General features: G+C 46.8%; 1 protein-coding gene across 13 annotated transcripts in view; it reads right to left on the bottom strand.

Moving 5' to 3' along the window:
* Positions 1 to 9339, bottom strand: part of tenm2a (teneurin transmembrane protein 2a) — a 192106-nt gene extending 182767 nt beyond the window's left edge. For all 13 annotated transcript variants that reach the window (XM_078102044.1, XM_078102046.1, XM_078102045.1 and 10 more), the window contains exon 1: positions 8989 to 9339. The gene's annotated coding sequence lies outside the window, so the exon portion shown is untranslated. The remainder of the gene's footprint in view (positions 1 to 8988) is intronic.
* Positions 9340 to 13763: the final 4424 nt, after the last annotated feature.

Genomic DNA, 13763 nt, shown 5'->3' with positions numbered 1-13763 from the left:
CTCTCTAAAATTGGAATATGAATGGTGTGGACAAGTCATTCTGTGTGTGCTTGTGTGCGTCTGTGTGTGTGATGAGATTAGAATCATCCAGGACATTCATCTATTCTGTAGCTGCTGAGCAGATTGAGTGGGGTTGGGCGATACGATAGCACTTTCACAAAGGATTACATTACTCCCTCTCCTATTCTCTCCCCCGTACAGTACACCACCACCCCCCCCCCCCCCCTCCCCCTCCTGCCCCATCTTCACATTTGATAATGGACACAGCCTGTGTTATGAATTGAGCTGGTGCTACACTAGATAAAGCATTAAGCCCCCCCGAAAAAACAGAGGTACGTGCACTGGAGCATCTGTAGGTGCGTGTTTATAGGCGTGTGTCTTATTAGACCCTCTTTTTTTTGGAGCTGTGTTCCCCCTACACTGCTGTGTGAAAAGAGAAAGTGTTTCAGGCTAAGTATGCAGTTTAGCAAATCTACTGACCATTTAATCCATCTAACCAGACAGCCATCTCCTGTAGGGCAGGGCAAAGGCAACTGTCCCCAGGAGGCAGAGTGCGCGTAAAGTGTTCAGTACTACCGGTACCATTACAGAAGAGATGATGAAATGTAGGTTTAAATGCCTGGTGCTGTAGACATAATGATGAGGATAACCATTAGTTAATGAAATAAGTTGCAATCCGGTGCAAGCTGCTGCCTATTTATTTTCAGTTAGCAGCAGTAGGGATAGATGTATCGAGCCTTAGTAACTGTATGAGAATATGTTGCATGGCTCTTACTGCATTAAAGGATGCATTTAGCGTCAAGGAGTGGTTGCAGTCCTTGAATTTGCTTTTTAAAATGTTGATAATCCATTGATTACCTACAGTCTCTGTAAACTTCCCTCGGTCTGTTAATGATATCCCTATTATATATATATATATATATATAGTGATATATCTTGAAACTTCTCAGCAGGTGGGGTCTCAAAGATCAACCAAAGTGAAGAAGGGTCTTCTCTGGTGCTGGCTGGCTAACCCTCTGGTTTAATATCTTCATGTCACAATAAATACCGCAGGATTAATTGATCCAGTGCTGTGCAGCCCCAATCATATACACACATTTGTCTTAAAGAATATTTAGAATGCAACATGTTTTTTTTGACAGCAGTCAGCCTACTTATGAGAATTATAAATATTCGTCGAGAGATGTAGGCGTTCTTCCAATTAGGTTGATTTGACTGAGAGATCTAAACATCTAAACTTCTAAACTCTAAAAACTCTAAAAGTTAGAATTGGTTTTAATCAGAGATCATCAATGACTTTGTCATGTTTTGTGGCAATCTTAGCATACTGATAAACCGTACACGTTAGGGATGTCTATAAAAACAAATTCAATTACTGGGTTATAGAAAAATAAGTGAAAATACACGTTGATGACAGTAAAAAGGTCACTGTGCTCACCGGTTGAAGCTGGTCTCCAGAGAGACGAGAGAGAGAGAGAGAGAGAGAGAGAGAGAGCACGCTTGATAAACAGACAAGGAGGCCTTAATGCCGAAAGCGTAGGATCTCAGCCACACAGACTATAAATGCTCACCATTACAATAGATGACTTCATTACATTAAAGATGCGTTCAACCCCCCTCTGTGTTTCAATGAGTGTAACTGTGCAAAGATTCGTTGAAGTGTGCTCAAGCTCAAGTCGAGCTTCAGATGCAGCCTATGGTATTTACACATATCCTTAAGAGGATATAGACTTTTAAAAGGATATGTGTAATGGACGAGGATTGCTTTGCTTCCTTAGATAGACACACACCAACACGCACAGTAGTATGGCCCTGATACGCCTGGTCCCTGCCTTTCTCTGCGCTTATTAAGACCTCGAAGGCTTTCAGCACCTGGCAGCACTAATCCTGTAGCCTTATGCTCACTCGTGCCAGAGCCAAAGAGACTTAAGCACAGGCTCTCTCACTCTCTTTCTCCGAGCATCACTGACCCTTTGTGATGTACGGGCGAGGAGCGGCCGGGTGGGGGGCGCGATTGAATGTGGGACGCCACACCAGCCGAGGTCAGCAAGGAGAGAGGGAGAAAAGAGGGAGTCGGCTGTGCGGGTGCGTGTTGCACATGAGCTGCACACAAAAGCGCCGCATGCACTTTGCTCCTGCGTTCGTGTCCTGCTTGTCAGGCGTGCATGGCGTGCGCGTGTGTGGGATCTGGTGCGCAATGGTCTGTGTGTGTGCGTGTGTCTGCGTGTGCAAGGCCGAGGTAGGTTAAACTTGTACTCGTGAAGTGTTCCCAGAAGAGATTAATCATCCAGTGCTGGAATGCAGCATCGTGGTCATAAATCATCACCTGACCCCTCACCCTCTCTCTCTCTCTCTCTCTGCCACTCGTGGCGGTGGAGTCAGGGTAAAAGGAGTGTCATTGCGTACATGCAGTAAACAAACAGCCTCGACAGAAGCGCAAAAAGTATAAAAGGCAGAGCTTCATATACCGGGGTCCACTTTATATAATAAGTCACAGAAGGCTGCTAATGACAAAACCATGGACCCCCCTCCCCCAAAGTTGTAGACCTCGGGGAAACACTGTTACATATTGATTTTGCATTTATTTTATCGACCCTACGAATGATCAGCCACTCACTTTGAATGTGGGAAGATCAGAACCGTGGTCATGGCAACGCTGTGTTGTTCCTAGCAGTGGTCTGCTCACAGGAAATGACAGACCGTAGAATTGCAGTAATTGACTAATAAGGCTCAGGTTTAGATCACTAATCTTACTTTAGTCTCCTTAGTGAAGCCAGATGAACTGTATGTCCATCAACGACCCGCATCACCACACCCTTACATTTCAACCTTGGAAAAAATGAGTTTTATTATTCATTCTCTATAATAGAGATAATCTATTCTAGTGATTATTCTAGTGGTTTCTAGGGAATGTACTTTTGTACAAGTTTTCTTCCAGATACAGGTGGGAGCTAAGAGGAGCTGCTGAACAAACGTGTGAGTTTGCACTCGGTGGGACGCTAGCGGGATTCAAAGTACAACTGTGACTTTTGCTGCTCAGGTAGAAGAAAAAGAACCATACTCAGTTATATTCAAGTACAGGAAATTGATTTTTGTAATATAAAAAATTCAACAGCGAAGTTTCATTACTTTTCTGAGCCTATTTCCTTTCCCTCGTTGAGTGGGAAAATATCACAGTTTATTAAATTACTGCTGTGAAAAGTCTCTGGGGAGGCCATCTTAACTTACATCCTGCTTCAAGAGGCCGATTTAAACTGTAACTAGGCATGTCTGCTTACCAAGAGAGACAGAGAGAAGGAGATAAGCAAAAGAGGGGGGGTTATACGAATTTGGCTGCTGCAGAGTTTCTCCTGATCCCATTGGCTGTGAAAGGCTCGCAGTTGAATGGTCCCACAAATCAACGGCGGGGTAGTTAAAGTCCAGTAAATGGAGAAACCCCAGTAGTTCCTGACTAGAATTGTTGCGTGTGAGTGTATAGCTGAACGCGAGATCCCATAGATAGTTTGTCGTTGGCTAGTCTGGGTTTCAGCAGACCCTTCACGAACCGCAGCTGAGGTCTCCTCAAAAGTGCAATGAAAGGTTGAGGATGTTAAACAAGGTAACTGGCACTGAAGATCCGTAAACATCAGTGATTTGCTCATTGGCACCTTGTTTCAGAAGTAACGTTGCACTGTGTATCAAAAAAGGGGCAGCGCTACCCGTACGCTAAATGAAACCACTTTTAGCATTGGTACGTCATTAAGATCAGAATCAGAGCGCACTCCCTTCACCGCTCCAGGGCTCCACGCGCTCCACGCGCTCACAGTGAGGGATCGTGCACGTGCTCTTGTGGTTACTTTTAATACGACTTCTTCAATGTTAGTAAAATGGGGGGGGGCTCAGCCTAAGTGTGCACATGCCACATATATATTGATTACAATCAACAATATTTTCTTCATTGTTAGATTGTTACACTCCGATTGTATGAGAAGCTGAATCCAGAACACGTTTGACAGTTTGGTTTGAGAAACGATATTACATTTTTTAATCATACAAGCCGTCTTTAGTCTTTCTCACCGGTTTCTATAAATTCAGCCCCAGTTGACCTCGCAGCGCCTGGCCAAGCCAGACTTTACTTCGCCTCCAACTTAAATGTAACCAGTAAAGTAACAATAGAGTGCATCCAGCGTGCACTGTGGATGAGTTAAAACCAGTCAGTCAGCTGTCAGACAGATGTAGTAAATATCATCCCACTCTGCCATCTCTCCCCACACAGAAGAACCGCCACAGGATCCCCGAGCATGGTAATCCAAGATGAAGGCTGCTCTCTGCAAGCGTCTCCTTCTCTGGAGCGCAGCGAATGCACGCGCACGCACGCACACACACATCGGGCAGTTCAGTCTGAGCGACAGCGCCTCGAAAGACAACCATCGAGCACGTTGATGTCACGGAAAGTGTGCGGAGAAATTTTCTTAAAACCCAACAGCAAACCCACAGCACCAATACACGGACAGCTCTGACAGCTGGGGGCCGATGGAGGAGTGCACAGAGATGCGGCGGCGTCTGCTAAACGCTGGCCCCGAAATTGTCAGACAATTATGTTGCCTATTCAAAATTGTTCCCGCATTAAGTCTCGCTGGCTAATTCCACGACTAATATGTGTCTTGGCGACTATTTCGAGCATCGCTGTTTCAATAAAGAGATACCCAGGGCTCTATTGTAGCGGCGGTGCATTACACGCCATGATCCACTGTGTTTACCTTGATTAAATCTTGCGTAACCAGCAGCCTTCCACAAAGTAACCAGACAAAATCCCCCGCACTTCTCCTCCAGAAATCACAGGATTGCAGGGAGGCGGCCCTTTAATATCTCCATAGATTGTCATAAGTTGTTGTACAGCATATTCATGACTAACTGTTTTGGTTACATCTGATGGACCAAGTCAATCAATTTAAATCTAAACAGATTTACTTGAACCCAAAACATCTTTTTGATTTGACTTTTATCATAAACCGAATCACAAATCTAAAAAATTAAGGAGACCATCAACCCTTTCTTCTTGTGGTTTCCGTTTTCCCACCAATTAATCAATCACTGCGATTAATGTAATTTGCTGCTTCATCAGCAAGTCTTTGTAATCTCAGCCTCTCGTAGAAACCAAAGCATGCCCCTCCATATTGTCTTGACAAGCGCCCCCAAGGAGCACAATTAATGTTGAAACGTTGAAATATGAAGCCGAGAGGACAATGAAGCGTCAATGAATCAAACTGTGGACCAGACAGCCGGAGCAGGGGGGTGTGGAGGCTGCTGGTGAGCAGTGCACCACGTGGGGAGGGGGAAATTGAGATGGCCGTTGTGTCCCAGAACCAGAAGCTGCTCCGCGGGAGGCCAAACCGGGACAGCGGTACACAAACAAAACCATCCCTGCTGACGCTTTTCTGCTATCGGCCTGGGTTCATGACACTGTGTTGATTGCTTTTTTTTTGGGGGGGGGGGGGGCTCAAAAAATAAGAAAAGAATAAGCCATGAGCTCGTGAAATAGCTGAGAGGAGACAGCACGATGCACAGAGCGGCCCGTAATAGAGCTAAGCTAGTATTTTCTATTTACCGCCGGACGCTGACAATTACTACAGCAGCATAAACAATACACCCCCCCCCCCTCGCCATCATTTTTGGCCACCTCTCCTCTCTGTAAAAGGTCAGTGTTCTTAGTTAATCAGCAGTGACAAGAAGTTGTTTCCGCTTCCATTACCACCTACCCTGTTCAGTCGCAAATGATGAGACGTTAAGGCCTAATGTACTGTGTCACAGCGCCTTGTGCGCACACACACACACACAGACAAAAATGATTTCACCAGATAAAATAAGAAATGCCCTCAACTCTATTTAACACTGAATCCTTCGAGACCTGCTTGTGGAAAGGGCTTGAATAACAAACCCCCCAAAAATTGAAAATAAACAATTTTTTTTAAGCTGCAGATGTGTACATCTGCTGGGGATGATTGCGTGCTTTAATCTCTCCAGCGTATGTGTGGCAAAATAAAAATCTAAACATAACCCCTCAAGACTCAATCCAAAATGGATTTAAAGCATTTTAAAGCGTGATAATGCCGCGGGCGGCTGCTCTGTCTGCGCTCAGCGTTTCCGACCTCCGTGAATTGACCAGGTAAATGACAGTAGAAATAAAATTGTAAAAAGTTGTGAAGCACAAAAGTTGTTCCCAAAAACCAGACCAATCAACATATTGGAATAGCACAAAGCCTGCAAATGGCACTTAACGGCTTCGCAGGTATACCTGAGAGGCGTACTGTATAAGAAGCTTTTTTTGTGACAACATCAGTTAACGAGCTGCAAAACAGCAACCACTGACAGGATCGAAAACAATCGACACAATGGTGCCCATTTTGCCTTTCAAAAGGGACTTTTGGCTCTGAAATCGGCGACAGAATTGCGGTGGCCGGTTCACAAACATTCATCCCACTGTGCTGGTTCATTATCCCACACTGAGTGGGTTCTGCATTGGTTGGAAGGACAAAATGTAATAACTGGCTGCGCGGCACCAACGTGAGTCGTGCCTATACTGTGAAAATAGCATTACTAAAATTGGACCCTTGAAGTATTCTTATATGCTTTTTGTGTGTGAATGTGGACAGTGCTGTCTGCACAATGAGGGATGCAAACCGGCGGGTTGGTGGGGGGGGTCACACTGGACATCACTGACCTCTTGATACTGACCTAAGCCCCGCAGGCCCGGGCAGGGTGTTTTTTTGTTTGTTTGCGCGTGCGCATGCAGTAGGGTTATTGTGTGAAGCCTTCAGTCTTTAATCCCCTAATCTGCTGAACCCTGGAAATCACTGCAGTCATCTGTCAGCTGGGTCAGAGCAGCAACCACACCAGCACACAGACGCACGCACACAGACACACACAAACCCACACACTCTCTCTCTCTCTCTCTCTCTCAATGATGGTCATTTATTCAACAGGGCCAGCCTCGTTTCAGTCTAATGAAGATTGATGCTGCTCTCTCCAGGCCTCACAGGTGTCGCAGTGTGTGTATAAATGTATAAATACGTAACCCACATAGATGGGGGGGGGGGGGGGGGAGCGCGAGCGGGGCAAGGAGACGGATCAACGGGGAGGGTCTCATCCTTCGTGGGTCAGACTAAACAAAATCTCCAGCAAAAATTGTCTGAAAGTAAATCTGCACAGATTATCCCTGTGGCAACGGCACAGAGTTAATCTTGTCGGATGGTCGTGAAGGTCCAACAAGGACGGGGACTCAAGAGAACCCATGGCGCTCAGACCCTCGAGTCCGGTCTAAACCTCTCAGGCCTCTTTGTGTGTGTCACTGCCAAATGGGACACCCTGAGGGCTTGTCCGGAGATTGCGGTTGACGCGGCCTGCTGCTGTCCAGCGTGAGCTCCTATTAGCACTTAAGGCCGCGGCTCGCTACACATATGCACAGGCGCACAAGCACTCTGGTCAGAATGATTAATCTTGGCAGGTTAAAGACCGACGGCAGGGGAGCGTGTACTTGTGACCCGAAAACATCCGTTGCTCAAGTACGCCGTGCGCACGCGGGTATACTCCGATGTACGGCAGCGGCGTTGCGGGGGCTTCGCTCTCTTGTTTATACGCCCCTGTCAAAAAGCTGAAGATGGAGGGATGGAAAGTGGGAGAGGGATCAAAAGAGCACGAGAGATCACACAGGCGCGGGGAGTCTTGAACAGACCTAAAGGGAGGAGGAGATGGAAGGGCCACGGAGAGGAAACGGGAGCAGTTAAGAGTGAAGTGCGAATCTCAGCGGGTCGTCTAAGCCTCACTCGTGCGTTTCTGCGTGTCATAAGGTGCAGACGACTGCCAGTCTCTGGGCTCTACAGCTGGTGTGTGGGCCTCGTGCGTTGACGCCAGCACTCACAATACACAACTGGCTTCAAAGGTGTGTGTTTTTTTCTCTGATGCATCCTAAAGGTTATTGCAAGCATATGGCGTTGGAACCTTAACTAAGAGTCACAGTCCCTGAGTGAACTATGGCTTCCTGCTGTTTGTGGTCCTCACTGCAGCTCGAGGGGAGCCAGCTGTGGCTGTCAGCCTGTCTGTGTCCCGATAAAATAAAATAAAACACATAGCAGCGTGTGAGCAAGTGGAGGTGAAATATTCCTCAGACAGTATAAAAAAATATATATACCGCTTAATACGATAAAGAAGAAAAAAAGTCTAGTGTGCTAGTAATTGGCATTTGTAAAAAATATGCGTATGCGTGTAAATGCAAAGGGACGTGAGCACGTGCGGACGCGTCGCGGTGACGCAGAGGCGATCGGCAACGATAAGGTCAAGCAAGCCAACCAGAGCGTAACTCCATCTTTGTCACGATGGCGAGAGAGCATATTTTTGTCTATACATCAGACAAAAAACATGCTTCATATTCGTTTCGAAGGGCAAACTCACTTTCTCGCGCATGTGCGCAGAGCGACGAGGCGACGAGGTGGATGCTGCGTCGGGAGCTAAAGGTTATAGCCCGGTATCTTCCCCTCGCCCCGACGGCTCCTAGAACTAACACGCCGCCGGGACCTCCACAGAAGGAATCAGAGCTACCAAAAACACCAGCGTCATCGCGCGCACTCACGCCTGTCACCAAAGCGCCCGCGCGTGCCTCGCAGATGTGTGCAAAACCTTCCCGACCGCAAAAAAACTCCACAGCCACCCATTACCGAAGGTCACCCGCCCTGCCCAGCAACTGTTCAGCAAGGCAGCTGGACAGAAACGCTCACGACAGGTCGGCGGCACCGCAGTCACGCGAACGGGAGCCCCGGTGTGACGGGAGGACCACAAACGTTCCCTCCGATCCAAAAGACACCTCAATGTCACCGCTCCGCCTGCCCTCCCCCGTCCTATTTTGGTCACTGATTGCGCACATGTTTGCGTTTGCAGTCTCAGAAAGATGGCGCGTAAACAACACGAGCGCGCGAGCGTTCATATCCACGTGAATACATTTGAAATATCACAAACCTTTTTTTTCTTCTTCTTATTCGTTTGTTGTTGCTGCTCCAGGTAAGTGCGGCACTCGCTGCATAATCCTCCTTCTTCAACTTGAACTTTCCCCTCCGCTCCGACGCCAACGGACTACTTGACACTTGTTTTTTTCTCGCGTACTTTTCTTTGCCACGTCCGTCCTGTCGAGCCGCTATTGCACGCGGCCGGAGACGCGCGCACCGCAGGAGTGCTGATGGAGAGCTACAAAGGCTGCAAAGCGCCGGTGCAACATCTTCTAATGGGGAGGAATCGAAACGGAGCAATCCAACATTCCGGCGGTGACGCTGGTCGCGTGTACAGCGGACGGAGGCGCGTGCCCTTTTTTTCGGTTGATCCTCCTCACACCCGAGAGCCGATCGGTTACAGGCTGCGCGCCGCCGCTTCCGAGTAGCGACCGTCCGCGCAGAGTGCAGAGGAATGACCGAGGCTCGCGGAGCGCGCGTTCACGGACAGAACCAAAGTCAATGGTCATCGGCGGTGCATGTGGGGAGTAATCCACTGTGGATCCGCACGGGATGACCAAAGCCGATCGAACAATAGGAAACTTTACTATGTGAAAAAATGTAGGAAAAAAAACGTATCCTTCCAAAATAAATGTAACCGTAATCGTGTACACGCACTGTATTAAAGGACTAATAGGTCAGTGGCACTGAGACAAACAAAGTCATATATTTACAGCCTAACAGGCAAAAATTGCCTCTGAATGCTTCTCAACTGCATTTCCCTCGAGCTTAAACGTCCCTGCGTTGGGGGCTATTACTACCCTGCTTCCCCGGCCTGCAGTGCTCATTACAGTGGTCCTCATGCATCTCTGTTTAAACAGTGCACCCACTGCACTGCAGGATGCTGTTCGCATTATAGCGCACCGGCTGATGGGCTTCCTCTTTATTAGCGGCAGACAAAAGGTGCAATAACACAAGCATGCAATTATGCACAATAACTAGGGAAAACATTGTTAACAGTTACCCCATTGCCTCTCACTCTCCTAGCAGTAAATGCATATTTCCCAACGGAGGCATGATAATAACGTCCGCTTATTTGAAAACACCTTGTAAGGAGAACCTTGTGGCTCTTTTGATAAAGATTTCATTTCAGAGGCATTTTTATGCATAACTGGGGATTGGCGGGGGACATAAAACGCCCACTCCTGACTTTATTTATTTAATTATTAACTCTTCTACATCCAGCGTATGTTTATTTATTAAGACAAATAAGGGAGTCGGATTGCGGCATAAGTAGGCTAAAAAACCCTCGACGTGATTCGAATTCACAGATGGCTCGTAGGGATGAGGAGGGAATCATTGGATCTCTAGTGGGTTTCACAGGTGCAGCATGAGATGAAAAATGCAGATGAGGGTAAGATAGCATCTAGAACCATTTCTTATAACCCCAAGTGATAACTCCCTCTCCCCCCAAAAAAGAAGAAGAAAAAATGATGGCAACGTTATTCTTAATCATGCAGGTGCAGCTTGTCTGCAGCTTGTTCGTTTCCCCACACTGTCCATTGTGGAGTTTTCACCTGATAATGAGCTGAGTAAGATAAGAAGCATAAGCTTGTTGCTTTGTTGCTTGTGATATTATATTTTTGCCAGTCATGTTTCATATTATCCCACAAAACAAGAGCTAAGGATTATATGATGAAAATCACAGATGTTGGGCACCGTGTGCCAACCCTCCTCATTTTCCAAGGGTCGGCAGATTTAAATCTGTCCTTTGCATCCATCTGCACTTAAGTCCTTGCATATGGAAACACCTAGAGATTAGCCTAATATGTCCTGTAATGGGCCAACACTTAGCCAGCGATTGTAGATGTGGAGATTGGCAAGTGAGAGAAACCCAGATTAGATTGGCCACAAACTGAGGCCTCGGGTGGCTGACCGGTTTTAAAAACACCTCCGGAGTATAAAAGCCACTAGCTTCTGCCTACAGGCTTTCCGTGTTTGTGATCCTGTCATCAAGCGGTATCAGCTGGGGAAATCGTCCACCATCTCTGTGACCACGCTATAGGCCACACCACAGGCCTTCGGTGGCATCTACCACTGGCAATGCACTTCTTTCCTCCGCCTGTTGAAGAAGACATTCTTCCCGCTGGTCAAAGCAAACAGTCCTCAATTTATTTTATACGCAGTGATACCGCTCCTTGCACCCTTTTCGCCTTGATTAGCAAACGGCCACCTGAAAAAGTGACCGCACGGAATGATTAAAAAAAAACAATCCTGCGGCGACAAATGCTGCATGCGTAGATGAGATAACTGACCTTTATCTATCATGAGCCAATATTAGCACAAGCCATTACAACCTATCAAAACCTAATAGTTAGAGCCAATGCTTAGAGGGTCCTTGAGCATCGCAGCCCTTCCAACACCTAATTCCACCTTTACAGGCTGTGCGGCTTCGGGCCCCGTTTAACCTTGAGTCCTTTCTCATACATCTATTGCCATATCATATCCGCACCCTGAGGGGTTAACCTTCCCTGTAGCTCCCTGCTGCGTATATCTATCCCGGGTCTGCGCGTGCACGTGTGGGCCTTGCTTACCCCGACAAAGAAGATGCATTGCGCCGTTAATTATATAATCAATTCCATTAATTCTCAAAATGCAAATTAGTTAATTAGAGGACCTGAACTTATGGAATTACCACTGATTAGCTGGCGAAGCACTAACGCTGCCCTCTGGATACACCCTTATTAGGCTATATTAACTGTGCCTTTTTTCGCTATAGCACTAATATAATACACAGATTATGCGTTCAGAATTTTTGAAATAGAATGAAAGAAAAGCTAACAAGTAGTTATTCAGCTATTCAGAGTAATGGATGCCATAAGCAGACAGTCAGCCAATTTGTGCTCACACTAACCTTTGCTTCCCAATGCCGAGCGGCTTCTTTTAAGACCGTATTGACAGGCTTTTTGAAGTTTTCCCTCCAGTCTGTTTTTCTCGGGTCTGACTGTGCGTGTGTCTTTCTCCTAAATAAAGCGTTTGACTTTGTGTTCCCGCTCCCCTCGTTCTTCCCCCCTCTCATCCTGTCCCTTTAGAGAGCTGCAAACGGCCCCGCTGTGGTGGGAGCGGGATGATGCGAGGCTGTAACAGGTACGTCAGGGAGGAGAGGGAGAGAGTGGTGGGGCCAGGGGGGGAGGAGAGGGGGAGCCGGCTGGTTTTTAGCACACACAAGTCTGCCGAAATTACATCAAGCGGCCGGGGGTGGTGGGTGGGGGGGGCATTAGGTCCATCGGCATGAGTCGAGAAGCTTACAGGCAGCTTACAGAGCAGCGGGGGGGAAAGGGGTGGGGGGTTTGTGGTGGGGGGATAGTGGAGGAGGAGCAGACGGGGATGGGACATGTGTGTGTGTGTGTGCCTGTGTGGTTGGGGGGGGGGGGCGGAGACACTGGAGGGCTTACAGAGGAAAACGGCACAGCTGGTTTTTAATTGAGCCCCCCCTCAACCCCCACCCCCTGTACTGCACGCTGTGTGTGCACACACACCCCTGCACATACACACACACACACACTCTCTCTTAGTTTTACTCAACAATTTGCCAGCTGATGGCTCGGAGGAGCTAAAGACTTGGGTCTGGCAGCGGCCCTCGTGCCTTAACCCTCCACACGTGCTGTGCTGCAGTCGCGTGGCTGGTTAAGCGCTCCGCCCATGGACGCCTCTGGCGGCTCCCATGGATCATGGCGCTCAGACTTAATGTGAGCCAAAAACAGCCTGCTACCTTTCAGGATGTGGTCTCAGCGGGGACGATCTGCCGTGTAATGAATTTCCAGACTTATTTTTTAGGGCTAGTTATGAGTCGACAAAATACACCAATTTACCAAACCATTTTACATGAGACGTGAAGGGTTAGTTAATTATTCACTTCAGTATTTGCGTGTCCATTAGGGAATTAACATCGTTAAATAATTACCTACAGGGTAGCAGCTTAATCTTTCTTAATCTTCAACTCCACCAAACAAAAATATGACTGATATGCAGATTTATAAAAAAGCAATAAAAAATAGAACAGGTGACCATACTAACAAAGAAACCATAGTTTAAACCTTTATATCGAGTTGCTTGCTTTCCAAAAAGATGTGAAGTTAAAACAATCAGCCAAATAAAGCATAAAATACATCCCTCCTTCTGTAGTTTTGACAACCTGCATGAGCGACTTATTGCCACTTCCTTTTTTATACCCTCCCTCCTAAACCACTTCCATTTCCTGCCTTTGTTTAGTTTTCCGCCCTTTTTCCCTCCACACCTGAGTTTAGTAATCATCAGCCCCGCCTGTTCTTAAGACCCAAACGTTCCCCTTTTTTCTTTTTCTCCTTCTAGCTTGTTCAGTCCGCTGGTGCCTGTACTGTTTTGTTTTGTAAAGAAGCTGTAAAGAAGGTGGTTTTCCGTAAAGATCTGAACCCTGCAAAAAGATCTCTGCTTCTGTGTCTTGATCCTTCCCAGTATTTATACTGCTCAATCCATCTGTAGTGTAGCATGCTGAATGTATTTATAGAAACATATGTCATGTGTCAAGACGTTACTGTAATCTAATAAATAAACAGGACGAATCTCACCAATTAATGTGAACGTGGCTTTAAAGCATCAGATCGCTTAGATTTAATTGTTGTATGGTGTTGGTCCGTGTGATAAATAAAACCCCTTCTAATCCATAAGTTGCTTTGCTCTGGGTTGCACTATTTTTATGTTTACTTGAACAGATTGCACAATTAACACCTTATAGCAAGTTGCAACATTACTTATTCCACCGCCTTTATT

The sequence above is a fragment of the Gasterosteus aculeatus genome, chromosome 4, assembly GCF_964276395.1.
Source record: "Gasterosteus aculeatus chromosome 4, fGasAcu3.hap1.1, whole genome shotgun sequence".
Taxonomy (NCBI): Eukaryota; Metazoa; Chordata; class Actinopteri; order Perciformes; family Gasterosteidae; genus Gasterosteus; species Gasterosteus aculeatus.
This window is presented reverse-complemented; position numbering and strand designations above follow the sequence as displayed.